This window comes from Cydia amplana, chromosome 12, assembly GCF_948474715.1.
Source record: "Cydia amplana chromosome 12, ilCydAmpl1.1, whole genome shotgun sequence".
NCBI lineage: Eukaryota > Metazoa > Arthropoda > Insecta > Lepidoptera > Tortricidae > Cydia > Cydia amplana.
Window position 1 is genome coordinate 14,125,191 of NC_086080.1, and position 19,809 is coordinate 14,144,999.

The 19,809-nt window shown below is 37.9% G+C and overlaps 2 protein-coding genes across 2 annotated transcripts in view; both read right to left on the reverse strand.

The window, feature by feature from the left end:
• The window catches only part of LOC134653104 (G-protein coupled receptor Mth2-like), a 222,907-nt gene that overhangs the window by 100,329 nt on the left and 102,769 nt on the right, over positions 1-19,809 (reverse strand). The gene's annotated exons all lie outside the window — the stretch shown is intronic.
• Positions 1-19,809, reverse strand: part of LOC134653116 (hemicentin-1) — a 74,231-nt gene that overhangs the window by 27,392 nt on the left and 27,030 nt on the right. The window lies entirely within an intron of this gene.

The following is a 19,809-nucleotide window of genomic DNA, read 5'->3' on the forward strand; positions in this document are numbered from 1 at the left end:
TTACTTACTTTCCCTCAGTACAACCGCTTTCAGGATACAGGTTTTAATTATATACATATATACTTGGTCAACCAGATCTTTTCAGTAGAAAAAGGCGGCAAATTTGAAAAAAGTAGGCGCGAAGGGATACCGTCCGTCGTGAAATGAGATTGGTCCAAGCTAATTAATTGAAAATATAAATTTACATACAAAATCTTTCAAATACATGTTAAGATTCTTCCCCAAACTTTTCTTAAATTCGATATAAAAGCACATCACTAACTGTCAAATGTACTAATTTCTATAGTACGAAAATATCGAAAATAAATCCTTAATTTATTCCAATATATCGCAAATAATATTTATTGGCTAGTTATTAACTAAATACACACCATAACAAGGCAGTCATCTATGAAATAACAAATATTTCAATTAAAATGTAAACATACCGGTGCAACGACAAACTTTTCCGGTTTTCCTTTTTTCTTGAGCCACATCCAACAAAACTGCACTTAGGGATTATGTCCTTTCTTGTCCTTCGCCACTACACCACATTATTAAACAGAAATATTCGCAAAATTTCCGAATATCCAATATTTTATTTTAATAACAGAACACTTTGACGCTTCATGTACCTTGGAAAACGTGAACTGAATATGGCGGACCGGCCACAGTAGGTATGTCACGTGACCATCAAATGTTGCCATACCAGAACGCACTGAAGTATTGTTATCCTTTTCCACATAAGGGAAAATTTATTGGTTAGAAAGTGACAACATAATTTTTACTTATTCTGCATCGAAATGCTTGGTATTTGTATAACTGATTGCATGTATAGAACAATATGCCGAGTCCACTCTTTTATACGTCATTGGATCGGCGCGCTTTGTGCCGATATCAGACCGTACGTGTTGCGCGAGCGCAAGAGAACCTTGTTCTCGAAAGTACCAGTGTAACGTGACCTCAAGGTTCATTAAATCAGAGGTGAAGCAGAGTAATCACACCACTTTTGCTTCTATATCGAAACCTCATGTCTAAGTGTCGTCATCGTCACCACCAAAAGTCACGTTGTAAGTAGTGGTTTTCTTTCACGCTGAGCGATTTTCTGCTTTTCCTTAGTTGAGGCCTCAATCGGCCTGAAACAAGCGAGTATCTGTGGCAATCTACTGGATCGACAAGCAACAAAGCTATCAAGACCATCTTTCACGAAAACTCTCTTGCTTGTAAGTGAAATGACACCCAAGCGGGGTGCCACCCATAGGTACCAAATACCCAACCGCAGCGCACTTTCGCTTTCTCAGGTCCCTAACCCACGCTCTTTGTGTTCGAACTGGGTGCCTAGCCAGGGTGACAATCGTACATCGACGAACGCTAAACGAATAGAAAAAATGTACTGGGATGACTGATGGCACAAAAAGTCACGTGACTATTTCCATCATTATGATATCGATTGGCATTTTCTATCAACGTTGTCATATTGGCTAGGCTTCCTGTATATTGAGGCTCGTGCTCGGCCCGCAATTGGAATGACGGCTGCTCCATGTCGATTTACGATTATAAAGCTACGAGAACCAAGGACAAATGCTTTATGGTACTTTTTTTATACATAATTGAGACATGTTTCTATACTCATTTGCATAGATAATAGATACCAACCAAACGTTAATGTGATCTTTAAAGGTGTGGCTTATGATTCGTTATTCTGTGTTAACCCTTTACCGCGTAGCAAAAATTTGGTAATGGAGTAATGGTTTGATAACATTAGTAAAGCACAAATGTGTACCTAATCCGAAAAAAAAAACAAAGTAACGTTAAAAGTTTTGATAGAAACGTCAATTCAGAAAAGAGTTTGATGATAGTATTTTTTACTTAGAATTAAGAAATTAGATTACATTTCCTGTATTAAATAATGTTTAAAATATCGTCTTACGATAACGTTTCCCTTAAAACATTTTGTTATCAGCCGCTAAAGCAACAATTAATTAAGTGTTACTGAATTTGATAACCACGAAAAAAATTAAAACAATATGTATAATATAAAACCATAAAAAAGAACTGTAGAACATAATACTCCATTAAAAACATTAAACGGAGAAGATATTGTCTGAGGTAATATTACCTTAGTTAAACCATAGACAAATATAGTAAGACAAGACAAGAGTGCTCACTCCATACATCAGTTAGACTATTAATTTCAGTGTCTACATCTAGCATCGAGTAGCGGAACTATCAGTACTGCTACATCTATTGTCAAGTAGCAGTACTGATAGTTCCGCTACTCGATGCTAGATGCTAATAGTCTTTTTGGTACTAATAATGATTTATGGAGTGAGCAATCTATGTATATTTTTCTCTATGGTTAAACTTAAAATTACCAATATCACCTTTTCAACCTTACTAGAAAAGAAAGTTACTTCATATTCATATATTATAACATAATTGACAACGAATTTATCAAGGGATCGCGATACGCCTCAACTTTGTAACAAGAAAGTAGAGCAGTTCAAGCCACTTTTTTCCTGCCCTGCTGGGAACATGTTCTTAAATGTGTGTTTTTTTTATGATATAGGGTGCAAACGAGCAGACGGATTACCTGATGGTAAGCGATGTGTATAATATATGTATATGAAGTGGCATAATGATATTAAAAACGTACGTTTAGCGCTTTAAAGGCACACGTCCAACTCGTGCAAGATCGCAGTGTACTTTTATTCATATTGAATTTCATATGAGTACCTATTATGTATTCGATGTAATTTTTTTTTTAAGAATATGTACAGCCACACGCTAAGGCCGAGTACCTGGATTACTAAATGGACTGAATCGTTATGGAATCAAATGGTACTCAGGCGTTGCATGTGCCTGCACAGACTGCATAAAATAAGGTGGGAGGCGATAGCAAGGGATCCTATTGGCCTAAGTCCCTACTTCCCTAGCCCTAACTTATTCTATGACAAGGATGTCTGTACCGGGAGACCTATCGGTAACAGACGGATTCCCTACGGGGGGGGATCAAGGTGGTTTGGATGGATACTTGCTGCCGATCGCCCAGGCTCAAGCGACCGATTAAGGCTGAAGGAGTCTTATGCCACAGCAAGGGTTCCTGTAAAAAGGTGGTGGATGGGAGCCTCTACTCTCAGAGTGTCGCCCTGAGCACGCAGAGGGTTTTGGGTATAGAGGTAGTGAAACACCAACGGACAATTGGTATCTGATTTATTTACAATCTGCATTTCTTTATATACACAACTTTACCTATAGCACACATATGTAAATCTTATTTGTATTACATCCGTGTAAAGTGCAACTAAGACAATATGTTTCTGCTGGTTTATGCCCTAGATTGATCTGCGTGGATCAGCGCGATGCGCTGACGCAATCTGTTGCTTAAACATCCTGGCGACTCCCGAAGGCAGCGGGGATGATGGGAAGCTGCTCTATAGCGGCTGTATCGGACGTAACTCTATTTCTTCGAACTGGCTGCTGTTGGCCGTTGGGTTTGTTCTGTGGCGCTTGGGTTTCGGTGGAGCCGACCTGGCGGGGGCGGCGGACAGCGAAGCAGACCGCTGGCTGGTTGCGCAGGAACGAATGTGTAACAGGACCTGTGGACCATAACAGACTGTTAGTATCATTAGAATAAAGACTGCTAATGACGAACCGAGACTAATTGCTACTGAGTTACTTTGTATCTGTTTCCAAATTGTATTGTCTAATTGCTTTTGGAGTAAATTCTCGTTGCTAGTGAGATGTTTAAATATGTCTCTGGAGCTGTCAAGAACTTCCTCATCTCTGGTTATATCTTCTATTTGATTGGTTGTTTCGTTTGTATTTAATGAAAAGTTGGCTTGTCTTGAAAACGTTGCTAACACCGATATTGTGTTAGCTCTTCTTGCTGCTAGAATGTTTCTTCTTGTTTTGATAATACAGTTTTCTGCAATGTGGATGACAGTTGTATTTTGGATCATAATTTCTTCCCTTTCTCCATCGCAAATTATTGACGCTTTCACTGATTTTGTTGTCATGATTAGCCAAGTGTTTGGCATATATAATTGTTTCCATACGGTTGTTGTTAGGTTCAGTTCTCTCGTGTTACAGTTGACCATCTCAGTTCCCTTGAATAAAAGATCAATGATGCAATTCTTATTTTCCTGCATATTTTTTACTGATGTCGGGTAACAAATGTATTCGGTATTCTTTCTGAGACATGCTTTGAATTCTTCTGTCTCTAATTCGAAGTAATTTTCATTATTGTAATCAATCGCAATTATGTTGTGATATACTTCTAAACTGTATACTTTTCCTTTTTTATTTTGCTTTGGTACTGGTGTCACGTGAATCAAAGTGTATTTAGTTATATCTTGTAATGCGAAATAACCATACACATTTTATGTATGTTGAGTTTTCTGTGACCTTCGTATCTATTAGTTGATTTTGCACTATTCTTAGCTTCGTTGGTAGCTTGCTATTGGCGTTTGTCAAAATTTGGTTAACTTCTTTAAGTTGTAGTACATCATAGATCGTTCCTTGATGTAGATATGCCTCTTGAAGTCTGGAGTAGTGTTCTATAATCTCATCTATGTAATGTGCTGCGAGTTGATACATGTGAAGAATGTTAATGTTTACGTGATTGATGTCTATTCTTTTGTACCATTTGTTCACATTGTTCATATATTGTATTGCTTGATTTAACTTGGTCTGGAACGTTTCTAGCTTTTTTATAATTCTTTCTTCTGTTTGATTGACTGTTGCGATGGTTGATATCATGAATTTGGTTTGATGATTGGCTGCCTCTATCAGCTTGTTTTGATTCCCTTGTAACGTATCTATGTCTTTGTAGACTTCGTCATTTACCCCGAATATTGAAGTCAACATTTGGCCGAATAATCCTCTTTTTTTTCTGATTTGTCCTATATTCAGGATTAAATTAGTGACTTCCTCTAGTTTCTCTTGCCCTTCATATAATTGGCGATACAATTGGGCACAGTGAATTTCCGTATTGGTTTTTGTTACTGTGTCACAGTAGTGTTTGAATTGTGCGGTGACTCCTCGAATGTCTTCAACATCTCTTTCTATATTACTTTTTGCGAAATTGGTTTGAATCCGGAATATTCCTCTGTCAATTGTCGCTGACCCTACCGGCTCGAAGGACCAAATGTACAGCCACACGCTAAGGCCGAGTACCTGGATTACTAAATGGACTGAATCGTTATGGAATCAAATGGTACTCAGGCGTTGCATGTGCCTGCACAGACTGCATAAAATAAGGTGGGAGGCGATAGCAAGGGATCCTATTGGCCTAAGTCCCTACTTCCCTAGCCCTAACTTATTCTATGACAAGGATGTCTGTACCGGGAGACCTATCGGTAACAGACGGATTCCCTACGGGGGGGGATCAAGGTGGTTTGGATGGATACTTGCTGCCGATCGCCCAGGCTCAAGCGACCGATTAAGGCTGAAGGAGTCTTATGCCACAGCAAGGGTTCCTGTAAAAAGGTGGTGGATGGGAGCCTCTACTCTCAGAGTGTCGCCCTGAGCACGCAGAGGGTTTTGGGTATAGAGGTAGTGAAACACCAACGGACAATTGGTATCTGATTTATTTACAATCTGCATTTCTTTATATACACAACTTTACCTATAGCACACATATGTAAATCTTATTTGTATTACATCCGTGTAAAGTGCAACTAAGACAATATGTTTCTGCTGGTTTATGCCCTAGATTGATCTGCGTGGATCAGCGCGATGCGCTGACGCAATCTGTTGCTTAAACAGAATATAAGCCTATATTTGAACAACAACATAGTTCTATTATTTCGATTGGCAAGTAACTTTTATCCCCGTCGGAACGACTTAGGGTGAGAAGCTGTTTGTTTGCTTGTACGTTTGTGTATTTAAATGATGTTCCCCATTAAATAACAATAAATGATTTGTAGTTGTACCTATGCCAACGATGGTTTTTAAAAAAGCTGTAATAATTTAGTCATGGAATTGTAAATTTATAAATACATATTTCTGAATGTGACCCCAGTAAAGTACAAGTCGGAAACGGGAAACTGTCAAGGAACAGTCATATCTTCAACTCTTGCAAATCGCTCGTCCTTATTGGATTCTACATTCTACAGATCGAATAAAGACCCGGTTGGCGTTTTATTGGCTCCGTTCAGACTTCCATTATTTTGTAGTCAAGGACAAATTGAGATTCAACACCGTTTCAAAATGATGTGATAAAAGCTTTGTATTGTCGTTTTAAAAGTATTTTGGTGTAGTCACAAAGTTGAATGAATTTATTTCTAGAGAATCTAAGCGTAGAAAAGAAATATGATAATGAGATAAGTATCTAAAGGAGCACAGGTAATATCTAAAGTTACGAAATTATATTCGATGTGTTAATTCTGTTTTCTGGTATTCAATGTATTCTCAAAAGTCACAAAAAAGTTCTCGCGGAGACGTAAAACACATACATCATTTAACGCAAACAATTTCCAAGTAAGAACTTAAAAGAAATCTGTGTTGTAAAAAAGGATAAATGCGCGGAAATGCCAATTAAAAGTTTTCCAATTTATAACTGTACGTAGGTAATAGGTAGGTAACGTTAGAGAAGAAATATATTGATGATGGCAGTTACACTTCCCACCCCACGCATTTTTTAAAACACGAATTAATCTTGCGAACGAAACCGACCTCGTATAAAAAGAAATAAGCAGCGCTGTAGCTTACATCGAAAATAATAAGCCTCCTTAATCCGACGACGGTTCCGATTCACATCGTAAACTCAACGAGAACTCAAGAGCCCTCCCCATTCATTACAAACAACGAGCCATTGAATATGAAAGGATCGATCATGAACATCACTATCGCATATTAACATCGCTAATGTACTTGAGAACCCCACAGAAGAAGGCCTCATTCAAAATGCAGAGCTTAAAATAAAAGCAAGGAATCGTAGACCGCACCTGCGGCGTTGGAATAATATTGAAATACGAATTTAACTCCGGGGTTTCCTATTTCGACTAAGGTTTTGTTCTATTCTAATCGGTTCAGTCATTCAATTCACATTTAGCATATGGATTTTTGCAAAAACAAAACGTTTAGTAACGTGCGGCTTAGCCGGTCTGAAAGCCCTTTCAAACCGCCGCCTATTGATGTATCAAGGCATCAAGGCATAGCAACGCGTCAAGCAAACGACATGAGAATATATTAGACTGTATAGTCACGAACGCAGCAAATTATGTAGATCTTTTATTATAGTAGACATTATAGTTATTATGTTTCAACATGCAAGTTAAATCTTGTGGGGTCTTAACTTGTCATAATGTTGCAGAGTGCAATGAATAATTGAGTACGGGCCAAGTTTAAGTGTTGTGCGACTCCAGAAATAGCAAGTCTAGTTTAGGAAAATACGAATGAGGCTAAAGTGTGTTTATGCAGAAATCCGTGTGCACTGAGTGTTTAAGGCATTAGCATGAGATTTGCATAAAGCACTAAGTTTATCTTTTGGGAGCGTAGGGTACGGTTTCTGCAGCTATAAGCTTAAGTTAATTATTTTTTTACCGAGAAGATGTTACATAAACTTACATACCTATTTTAGTTTAATTAAGGTAAATACAAAATGCCATTGCAAGTTATAATTTTAGTACATAGTTATATTACGTGTGTTCTCAATAGCGAGTTTGATAAAGTAGAGCTAATATCTTGTGAACTTTTCTGCTTAGGCTGGTAAAGTGAAAAAGTACTCTTGATATTAGTTCGACCATAAATCAGGAGTCAATCGATATATTTTATTGCAGAGTAGCATATTCAATATTTAGACTAAAATTCAGTTGACTTTTAGAAAAGAGGAAGTTATTTATGAAAAATATCCGTAGCCGGTTTTAAAATTTTTATTAGCCAGTTTTAAAAGCTATGACAAAAATATTTTTATTTATTTAAGGACATGTTTGATCGAAACCAACATATTTTATCAGTTGCAAGCGGTTTTTTTTTACTATAAAATCAACATATAGATAAAATACAAGTTTGTACATAAGTAAGGAGGTCATAATTGTGTACCTTCGCCAATTAGGCTGAGGAGAAACAAAAACACTACTTATAATTATCATTGTAATAAAAATAAATAACCTGCATCGGCTATGCATTTTGGTATAGCCCAAAAAACCTTTATGTTGTTATCAAAGAGGGATCGTAGGTATATAATACCTACAATCAGTACAATCATTAAAATTATTCGCCTCGGCAATCGTTCTGTTTGCGAGTTTCCATGGCGACATCTCTTTTGTTTAACATGGAAGACAAATGCCGGCATAGATTATCGAAGCGTACCATTTTAATCGTAGTTGGTGCCACAACCATATATATATTTCGGTGCTATTTATTCGATATATACCTATCAATTTCCTAAAGCATGCTCAAATACGCGAGTCAACGGAATTCAATTCTTCGGCCGTCCAAAATGTCGGTTATTTCATAAAAGCTATCGCCCGTGATCGATATTTCCCAACGCAACGTCTTGCACCGCCGTACAACACACGGAGATGTTCTGTGCCCTTTGAAATCAATTCTAAAGGTCTCGGCCGTCATCCCGATCCATATCGGTGCATTCTCATGCATTAACTCATCGATTGGCCTTTATCATTAATATCTTTTTGTTTCCATCGTACCTGTCTAAGAGTGCGCAAAAAGACGAATGAGTCAGCATTGATGCTCTTATCAGATGGTAATGACTAATGGCCTGTAATATATGGGAACGGAACAGAATGACTGCGCAATACTTAGGTAATTGTCCAACGTTTGAACAAATTAAGTCTTATGTTTTAAATTTAAATAAGTTTAGCTTATACATATAAAACAATTAATTTAGTTTTTTCTATAACAGAATTTATGAAAACCTATAGAAACATAAGGGCGCGCTGATATGCTGTGACGTCAAGTTATGCGACTTTCTATTGTTGTCATAGGAACAAACCGTTTTGGCGGTTGAAAAAGATGATGATGTGACTCATTAGGGCACACCCTATTGTCCAATCCAACATGTACAAACTCTGACTCCAAGATTTAGATAAACAATTGTCAGAGCCGAGAGTTTTACGGTCAATTGTTTGGTGCAGACATGTGTCGCGTGTTTCGGATAAAAAGGGATGGGGCTCCCCATTGTAAATATTTTATTGTAGAATTGTCTCGTGAAGAAAGGGAACGTTTACGTTTGAAGTGTATAAATGGTGCATGCCGGAGCCATTGTGTGGCAATCAGTTTTTATGACGGTAGCTTATTGCTTGCGGATTTGATGAGTCCAAAGCTAAACGTTACAGCCAATTTGCACAGTCCTTTGGAAATTGCTATGTTTTGAGGGCGCCGCACCCGAAGGGCACCAGCGGGAATGTGTTGCCAAAGACTAATCTATTTAGCATATTAGGACACTACCCGCCCCGCCTACAGCACACCTCTCGCATTTTGGGGGATATATTTATGTTCGATTTACCATAACATCACGCACGCCTTTGGCGTCTTTTACAATTAGGGTTTGCACCCGGTACTGAGTTTGTATGGCGAGAACCGGGAATTCCCGGTTCTCGCCATACAAACTCAGTACCGGGAGCAAACTCTATTTACAATCAAAACATGAACCCAATATAGCGGAAGGTCTTGGAAATATTGAGCTTATGATACTCGTATTCAAGTTCCTCTTTTTTGCACAATATTCCACACAAAATAATACGTACAAGAAGTACTAAAAAAACAAGCAACAACGGTTGCACTCCGGGAGTGCCGATAGAAGTGAAAACTCACCTCACTATGTTACCGACGCCCGGTAACACGATACATACGTTTAGCGGAGGTATTATATTTATTTATTATATATTATTATCATTCTCAAATAAGATCACACTTTTTCCTTGACATGTTTATTTATATACCTACTGCCATGACAACGTCAAATTATTTGAACATAGGTAAAGAGTCTTGAAAAGGAGTCCGCAACATAAATGTCAAATAACATTGAGTTTTTCTTTATTGATTTAAATGCCATCTAAATTATGAGTGGCCACTTTACGGGGCTTACGGTCACGTGATCGCCTTACGCCCCTTACGGTCACGTGATCGCCTTACGCTGTCTCGAGTTTATCATTTTTTCTAGAGATGCACCGGATATCCGGTGACTATCCGGTATCCGGCCTATCCGGCCGTTATTTTAGTATCCGGCCGGATACCGGATAGTGCCCTACTATCCGGCCGGATACCGGATAGTAAAATTAACACATTTTGGGCAATGATTTATAACTCAAGATAGGTCATAGGCGTTCCAAAATTGAAGCCCTTAACTTGTGACAAATTGGACAAGTTGCCTTTAGTCGCGGCTGGACAAGCGAGAAATGTGCACGTGCTAACGAGCTCCCGCATACCGAAAGAGAAAGAGATGACCTTATGTTTAACAACGAGTGTGACAAAGATGGATGGAATGAGAAAATTAATCAAAAATAACAGATTTCTTAGTAGGCACAGAAATAAAATATGGAAGTATTTTTTGTGCTCCTCAAGTATGAGTATAACCTATCTATGGTTATATAATATCATTGATTTTGGGGTAAAAAATGGAATCTAAAAAACAGTCACGGTCATAATCGAATCAGTTTATTCTTTTAAAAGTGATAAAATTCGTTACGATCCTAGAAATGTGTCCGCGCGAACGTTCACTACGAAACAGGTCGAAACCTGCACGACGCGCACCTGCAAAACTCAAAATATAGGTATAGTTCCGCCGGCCGAATATTCGGCGGCCGGATACCGGATATTCGGCCTGTGTCCAGGCCGGATATCCGGTATCCGGTATCCGGCCAAACAACTATCCGTTGCATCTCTAATTTTTTCCCCACCTCAAAAAGTGCCCAGCGCCGCTAAAGAAGTTTTCACTTCAAAAATATCTTACATTTTTGTTTTTTTTTTTGTATATTTGAACCTACCTACCTACCTAAAGAAAAATATTGATCATCCCATGTGTCATTCACCATAAACTTATAGGACACGATTTGACCGTAAAGTTTACAAATCAGTATTCATACCACAAGAATCGCGAAAGGTAAAGGCGCCTATACATGTCACGTTTGACACCGTGCATACGTAGCGACGTGCACAGCAAAATGTCAAACGCATGGGTGAAAACATTCGTGACAAGTAGGAACGATAAGCGGCGGGTAGCGAATATAAAAGGCGGATTATAATAAGGCGGACTTCATACGAGAAGGTTGAATAGTAAAATGATTTTATTGTTATATGTGCACGGAAGTACTACGGTGCTGAAAATTCCGTATGCTAGCCAGTTTTTCAGCTTTTAAAACAAGCCATACATCATACGTCACTCATATGTCCCGCTTGATAGCAATGGATCACCGTCGGATACATATGTACGACTTGTACGAGTATATCCATAGGCGTCCATATAAATATGTTCATTTCAAAAATAAGCGGACCGCTAGCATAGTATGCAGTGCATTAGCTGCATTTTTAATGTCGACCTAAATCGTCAATAAAAACTTAACATACCTAAAGCAAAATTAAGTCTGTCTTCTTTTGCAAGGTACAGACTACAGGGTTAAAAGCAATATTAGCATTTAGGAATTAGTAAAAAGTGGCCTTATCTTTTTAAATTGCAAAGCGTGAAGCAACAAGTTAGTTAATGACATTTTATCCACTTTCCATCAGCTTGCAGCGTTCATGACTTAGACCTATGTATTCTTATCGCATACCGACCATTTGACTCATGCAAAACACTGTGAGTTTTTAATATGAGTTTTTAGACTGGCTATGTGCAAAGTGCATATAACACAAACTGACCTTTTAGATTTTTTTGCAGGGGGGTCAACTATCTCTGCAGCTGACTGTATATACACTTTTTTGGGCTCACGTTATCATACTGTACCTATGTCAAATAACTTAATGTGTTTCATAACCTCTAGGCGGGCGCCACCATAGCACACACAACCAATACTGTCTTGCAAGACTGCATTCGGGAAGTGACGGAAATTTGCATGGCTGTAGTTATATGTTATATATATTCTCATTAGAAGCGCGAAGCACAGGCGACCCGAGGTCCCTTACGATCCAGTGTATAAATGCGATTGTACAGGCTGAGGGCGAGTGTGTGTGTCTGGTTCAGCGAGCGCCTTGCCAATCTTGAGTCTCGAGGTGGTCGTTAAGGGTATACTTACACCCAGCCGCTAATTTGCATGACCACTTTATTAATAAATTCATTCATAGTGCGTCCATGCAACATGCAATTTTGAAGCTCGCTGTACATTCTCCATACCTTTTAACAACTATGCGTTATCCGCGTGTGGACATAAATATACTGGTTTGCCTAAGCCTTTGATTCGCCCGCATTCAGAAAGAACATCGTATGGAATGAAATCCCAGACCGTGAACGTGAATTCTTCTTGTTTTCGCGAACTTAGTCTATAATGTCTATATAGCCTAGTCAGGCTCCCAGGAAAACTACACCCCGATGCCTCACAGCCGCTACGCACCTCCAGCTCAAGTAACACTGGTTAAGTCGCGTGTTCTTGCGTACGCGCATATGGAAAAGTCAGAGGGCCTACCGCGAACCACGTTCGAAATGCTGCCTCCCTGTCACACTTACGTACGAAACTACACGTGCGACAGAGAGGCAACACGTCGAACGTGGCTCGCGGTAGGCCCTCAGGTTACAACAATGCCGGTGCGTGATCGCGAGCCGAGACTGCGCCTCCCGTTGTACGCCGTGCGATATGCCTGCGACTTTACACACGTGTGTCACTTGTGGGCCAGTATGAGTAATGTTGGGTACTTATGGTATTCGTATCGTAAGACTGCAAACTTCAATGGTTACTAGAAGGGGTAGATACCTTAGAAACATATCAACACAAAAAGCGCAAACCATAGGGTGCGCATGGAAAGCTTAAGTACGAAATTATTATGCCGATTGCTCCTGTAACTTGCACTTAAGGATGCCAATATACTACTTCAATATGGCAAATTGCGCGACTGCTCGAAGATCCTCAAATACTTGAGGTACCTACGACTGTGATTTCGGTGCAACGTGGCGAAATGATTGCTACTTCATCTTCTGTATATTTTTCGAATCTAAATCCAACTCTAATAAAGAGTAAGTAACTAAGTACTTTGTTTTAAATAAATTCGTTTTAATGGCAATAGTTCAAATTAAGTATTCAAATATTGCACAAGAACAACTAAATATCGACAAAATAACACACGCTTAAACTACGATTTCAAAATTAAGTCGTCACCAACATACAAAAGCAACATAATTAAGGCACGTATAAAATAATAGGGAAACGTGAAAACACTCGTGTTGCTAGTTTCACATTTCCCCGCCTATTTTCAGCACTAATTGGAATGCAATTTGTGCGAGCGATTATTTTATGAAATATTCGCTTGAATTGTGTAGAGATGTGTACACAATTCAAGCGAAATGTGTATTTATCCTTGTTCCGAAAAAAAAACACATTAGGGAATCATTTCATTGATTACGAACAAAATGAAAACAAAGGGATGTTAGCCTTTGTGCTTGGTTTATCTGTTCTGTTGTATGATACAGAGTTTAATTCAGGCTCTATATAGTTATGAATTTGAGTTATTGTAATTTTAGATGATGCTGAACGCTTGTAATAATAACATAAGCCATACAAAGATACCTATATGTTATATATTTTAATTGTGAAATGATTATTTTGATTAGGTATACCTACCTAATTATTTAAAAATCATGATGATTACACTTCCTATAGGTAGATAGTGTGAGCAATTATTTTATGATCTAAAATCACACTTTTCATATTGTTAGGGAAAACTTGTAAAACCTGCCTACTTGAAACAAAAAGTCCCTACTTATTGCCTTAAGTCATGAATATTCGTGGCAATCGTACATCACTATTGACACCATTTATGTCTGAATAATATAAAGGACATTCAATTTACCTATTGTTATTGGCTGAAATCGAATATCGAATGGCGGCTCCGTCATTACACCGTCCATATATCCTATAATTTCACACTTACCTGCCATTAAGAGCTGTCACTAAGATATGAAATCTATAGTTCTCATAAGAGACAAGTAAATAGTAAGGAGTGATATTTTTCTTTATAAAGCTAGACATTACCATATGCGGTGAATTTACCACGCTGGTGCTCTGATTTAGCGAAAGCGACCTTAGCGCGTCGTTCGTGATTTTTTTGCAAAAAGACCGCTAACTAGGTGACAAAACTGACTGACATAGCTATTAATTCCAGTCGCGCTCACACGGTCATCGGGTTTACCGTAGTAGACGCGAGCCGTAACGCGGATATTACTCTGATGCGAATCCGCTCGCCGCTCCGGTGTGTGATCGAGACAGCGCTATTCACTTACCTATATAGCGATGTCCCGCTCGCACACTGGAACTACGTACGAATCCGCATCTAATGTGAGACCGCCTAATATAAATACATACTTATCAACCGTTGCAGTCCCTTATGGGTTATGGTCGTACAGAAGTAATTTACGCTATGTGTGCATTTTATACTACAATGTGCAGTGTACGACGATTTAGAAATGGCGGGTTTTAAAGAATGCGTTTCCAGGGGACGCTGATAGGCTTCCTTTAACCGAGTCAGTGACAGTCTCTTCAACTGACTTGTCTATAACGGCACGACAAAAGGCCCAAGGCATCAGGGCGCGCTGCCAAGTTCCCAGGACTTTATGAATCACGAAGGTTAGCTCGTGACCGGGATGGTAATGACGGCTGTTAGGCTTAACGTCTTTGTCCTATCGATACGCCTTTACGAAAGCCGACGCGGTAAGCTAAGTACCTATTATATACATGCTAACTTTTTAAAGTGTGATAAAAGTGGCAGAAACATTATCAAGTAATCAAAAATGACGTATGTCGTCTGAAAGTTTAACGTGTAAAAGGCAATCAAAAATAAGTACCTACTAAGAAACTTCAAGAAAGTCTCCAGTCTACTTTAAGGACATCAGAATACATATTTTACTCCTGTAATCAAGTCAAAAAACGTTTTTAACATAAGGAATACGATTGTTTTTCAAGAAAAAGATAAAGGCTAACTTAATTCTACCAACTGATATAGTCGTAGTCTAGTCTAGTCGTATATATATATACCTACTGAACAAAATATACTTAATTACATTTTGTTTTTTTATACTCGAAAACTTAAAAAAAGCTAAACGCCACGAGGTTGGTGATGACAAATTTGACAATACAATATGTTATATATGTATAGTAGGTACGTTTTGGAATGTAAAACTGTAAAATAAAAACAGGACACATAGTGTCGTATTAAAAAGGCCCACCACGAAGCAACAATGGGCCTTTAAATAAAAGAACCGGCCAAATAAGGACTTCATTTCCATAATTAGGAATGCGAGATCATTGCCTTAAATAACGAAGACAATGCTTTAACTTTAACCTTTCTCGGCAAACGAGATGGTTAGCAAGTAGTCTAAATATTATTGTAACAGAAATTCTTTTGACTAGCCGATCGATAGTAGATCTTACGTCGTTACAATAGGGTTTATGAAGAGTCAGTTGACGTAGATGATGGTACTCCTGAAGACGGTGTTGTTCTAACAACGGCGGGTAATGAAGGTACACAAAACGGTAGTATTAATTAGTCTGCCAATTTGTAACAGACCTACAACGAATATGTGAAACGCCGAGAAAAGATATACATACAGTTAAATTTAGTGAGTTTTTTTCTGTTGTTAATTGTAGGTAATAAGAAAATGGGGCCACTTTAATTTTCATTTAAGGTTGATATAAAATGTCATTAACTTTTTTTAAATTAATTATGTTTTTTTCCTAAGTTCTACGCCATTCTGACAATTCAAAGAATAAAATTATAGGTCCATATTGTAAAAAGTAGGTTTCTTGTAGAGCCATTTAGGCCTACATTTTACATAGACTGGCCATCTGCAACGAATTTAAAACTAAATAGTAACGGTCATAAAAAAAATACACACATTTTAGCTTCATTCTAAAGCCATAGAATTAAAAACGTGTATATGTTTACAACCGTGACACGAGTTCACAATAAGGGATGCGACATTCTAGGAAGGGTTTCATACAACGCACGCTCAAAGCAGTTATATTTTAAGTAAAAGAATCGTGACTACACCTAGTTAAGATTCAGATCTCGCCTCGGAGCCGCGATTGTTCATTTAAATACAGCCAGTTAAAGTTTACCGGGCTAGATAAACGACGGTTGAATGCGAGGTTTAATTTTATCTACGATGAATATGTAAGCGCGTCGAAATAGTTTAAAAACAATGTGCCCTATGGTTGCGGTACATACCCACGTACTGACACATCCTGTTGAGTACTCGTAGTAGGTATTTTTTTGGTATTGAAGAATTACGTTTTTTGTTTTAAAGGCCTGTGCACGCACACGCAGCCGGTGTGCACAGGCCTTAACAGTGTAGGTAGGTACACAATCATCGTACGAAATGTGTTCATAATAATCGATTGAAATATAACGTTCTGTTATAGGGCAGCCTCCGTTGGAGTTTTGAAGAAAACTCTTGAATTCAACCCAAACAGTTTATTCAACCAAAATACACTGCACAAACTTACACACTAAAAGATTTAGTATTAGAATGTTATTAGATCTATGTTAAAGAGTAAATTACGAATGACAATGTTTTTACTATTATTCGAATTTTTATACAGTAATATTGCTGTCAATGCTTCACCTCTGCTTCACCTACATTTTAGATTTACCTGGTAAGCAAAATAATTATGAGTGTATATAACAGTTCGAATACGTAGTTTCAAGTGACCGATTTGCTAGTTAGTATGGGTATAATGGGTAGTTAACTGACGATATGGGTTATTTCCTTGGCTCGGTGTGTGGCCCTAAACGACTTGACGGATTTTCGTATATGGGTTACGATGTAATGTTGGCAACATTCGTACAGTTGTCGGCGTAGATGTAGAAGACATGGTACTTATGTACCCTTACCTAGATATTCATATAACTTAACCAACCTTCATAAGTTATTTTATTTTATCCCTTTCTTACAAATACATAAGTCAAAACGACAGAATAAACAAACGATTAGTAACTAATTAGCGCTTCTATAGCGTTTTTATGAATAATCCATCCGCCCATAATCTATAATATTTTTACAACAGCCAGGTTTTTAATTCCTATTTATTTTGGATTAGAAAGTTCTAAAAACAACTTCTAAAGTAATTTACATTGACTAACTCACTTAGTTTCAATTATAAGTAGGTAGGGTGACTAGCTCGCAACTTTTTCTAAAAGTTCCCAGTTTGAATTGGTTTAGACCACAAAGGAGGAACAAACAGACAATCCGGGTTTGTTTTGTGTTCTTTGTTCGTGGAAATTAGCAAGCAATTTTTACTTTACGTCTTAATTAGAACTTGCACCTCTGTTGCACCTATACATTATTTTCTAATTTACACTAAGAAGCAAACATAAGCCTTTGAATCCCTTACTATATTATTATTTGCATTTTCCAAAACAGTTTTTATTCTCCCCAGGTAAAAGGGGACTTTAAACGCCGATTAATATTCGATACACGGCCTCACACCCCTAGGGGATGAAACAAAATCTGTATGACTTTAATGGCTCCCGCCCCGCCGCCAAATTTCTTTTACGACCTCATTTCGCTGGCAGAACACACTAAAAATCGTTTTGGCGCATGCAGCAGGCTAATTAACACCGAGATGCTTTTGATACACCTTTTTGTAATTATAAAATAAGCCTTAGGTCTTGCTGAAGAAAGGCCATATTTCAAAGTCATGAAACAAAGAGATAGGATGTTGCAAGAGTGAGATTTTTGGGATGTTATGTTAATTAAATTGTGCAGCGTGAATCAGCAATTATTGTCTAAAGGTAAATGGGAGTTCTGATTTCCGTGGTGTCATTATCATATATCTACGTAATTTAACATACAATCTGGGTTGCCAGCTGCTTACACTTAATGCTAATGAACCTATGTAAGTATGTATTTTTAATGAGGCTTGTTTTTGTATTTATTACAAAACAATACAATCATCAAGCACACATAACCAAAATGACACACACTCTGACGAGTAGACACAATAATTGTGATAACTTTTCAGTTTCCGATTGAATGATCTTTTTTATAACATCAAACAGTTAGTGAAAAAAAAATGAAAAATAGAATATATTTCCACAATATATACGTATATTCCCGGAACCAAATAAACCTTGAATTACCTGTCCATAAAGCCATGGATATTGGATATTCACCCGTAGTTTTGAAGAGTCATCGCACTGCCAATTGTAACCGAACCGCGATGAATAACCATCCATTTGTGCACGGTCCAAAAAACCGTATTTTCCGGCGATAAAAAACGTACATAGCTAATGAGGTCATACGTGTTTTACTTACAAAGGCAACGTGATAAACTTTCGTAGAAACAAAGTGACAAAGCGGTTAGTAAAACGATTAAGGAAGACTATTACTGTCTGAAGTTGCGTCAACCAAAACATATTGTCAAGTATAGTGTCGGTACAGTCATAATAGCTCTAAGTTGAGAAAATGCTTTAAGATTCAGAAGCCGGAAAATTTTGTTTTTTATCTATGTTTGAAGTTTCGGATTTTATAGCTACTTAAATTGCAGTTGGTCATGTAACTCGTTTGACCCTCAATTGAAAAAGAACAGTAATGGGAAAACGACAATTGATGAAATTGAAAAATTTAGGCCGCTAGCACAAATAAAAATAGAGCAAGTAAAAAATTTGAGGAGTTGAATATAATATTAGACACACAATTGTATTGTTCTGGTATTAGATAGGTAGTGACTTTAAAAGGTCTACATGACATATCTAGGCTATCATTTTATCAAAAGATATATTGTAAGATGAACTATGCACCTGACTATAAGTACTTATATTACAAGGTGAGCATCGATCGTGATAAACGAGCCATTTCGAAAGGTAAGGTCGGTGTTTCAAGTGCTTGCAAACACTTATCTAACCGTCTTTAGGCCTTGGGTGATATTAAACTTGTTTTAACAACAACTAAGTAATGAAATCGCAACTATATACTTTTATAAAGAGTCACGATGCCACCGGCAAACAGTCAAGTTTTGCTACAAGTAAAAAGATACCTTAAATATAAAATAAACCTTACCATGTATTTTCAACGTGACTAGTAGTGTCTACGGAATCTAATCCTCTTTGTACTATCGGGCCTTAAAAAGGAATGGATTGATACTACATATTTCTATCGATAAGAAGTTTGGGAAATGGCCTATTTACTCGTAAAGCTTTTTTTACGGTTTTTAAAAAAGCTTTACTAGTTGTATCGCGTATAATGTGTTTCAGGTAGAGCTTATTTCTAGGCACATCAACACCTTTCATTGTATGTACAGTCAACTGCAGAGATCAACACCCCCGTGCAAACAAATATCTAGACAGTATACGGCAGGCAGCAGACTGCACCTACAGGTCTAGGCTATATAATCCCCACGTAAGCCAAAGGAGAATTGAGTTTTAATTGAGTAAACATGTTGCCAGATGAAAAGTGGTAGAGTTAAAACTGTCAATCTTAAAATGCACGCCGCTGCATCCATGTCTTTACGGCTTCGCTAAATCTGTCAATTAGTGCAGGGTTTGCAAGGCAGATCCATCTAGTACATATAGCCGGAGAGCTAGCCACGGAAATAGGTATGCAATTTATAGAGCAACGAAATCCCTCTAGTTAGTGTGCCATACTATCATTATTAATTAATTCGGGCGCCTGGCCGCTGTTCAGCGGTGGGTGCGGGAGTGGATGGACAACAAAGGGGTTGT